The sequence below is a fragment of the Zeus faber genome, assembly GCF_960531495.2.
Source record: "Zeus faber genome assembly, chromosome: 6".
Lineage (NCBI taxonomy): Eukaryota > Metazoa > Chordata > Actinopteri > Zeiformes > Zeidae > Zeus > Zeus faber.
Window position 1 is genome coordinate 5955466 of NC_137201.1, and position 700 is coordinate 5956165.

Below are 700 nucleotides of genomic sequence, written 5' to 3' on the forward strand. Positions count from 1 at the left end.
GATAAGCCCATTAAATCAAGTCCTGCCTGTGTGGAGGGGGAACACATCTCCTCTGTTCTCCCAGAAGCAGCTGCGCTGACTATGCCCTGTCTGCTTGAATCCCCATCAATGATTCCCAATCAGACAAAAACAGACAAATCTTTGCACAGAGGAACAGGTTTGTGCGTCAAAAGACACACACACACACACGCACGCACACACACACACACACACACACACACACACACACACACACACACACACACACACACACACACAAACAGACAAAGCCACATGAATACTATACACAAACCAGGCGATAGCATAAACTGATAACCCATGCATAACAAACCCTGCTTAACGTAGCAGCGTCCATTAAAGTCGTACAGTGGCACCTCGACTTACGACTGCATCTACTCACGACTAATCCAAGTAACGAGTAGTGATAGTCGCGAAAATTTGTATCGACTTGCGACTGACTGCTCCAAGATACGACCGTGGAAATGGGCAGTTGGCGCGTCGGTGGCCAATCAGCATTCAGTCAGCATTCAGTCAGCAGTCAGTCAGCATTCAGTCAGCAGTCAGTCAGCAGGCGACCTACATTGTGTGTGCACATAGTTCGTGGCTTATCGATATTTTTTTCATATTTACTGTATTTGTGCTGTGTATTTTGTTTATTTTCACCATTCATGATTTCATAATTCATATGGAAAAAATTGCT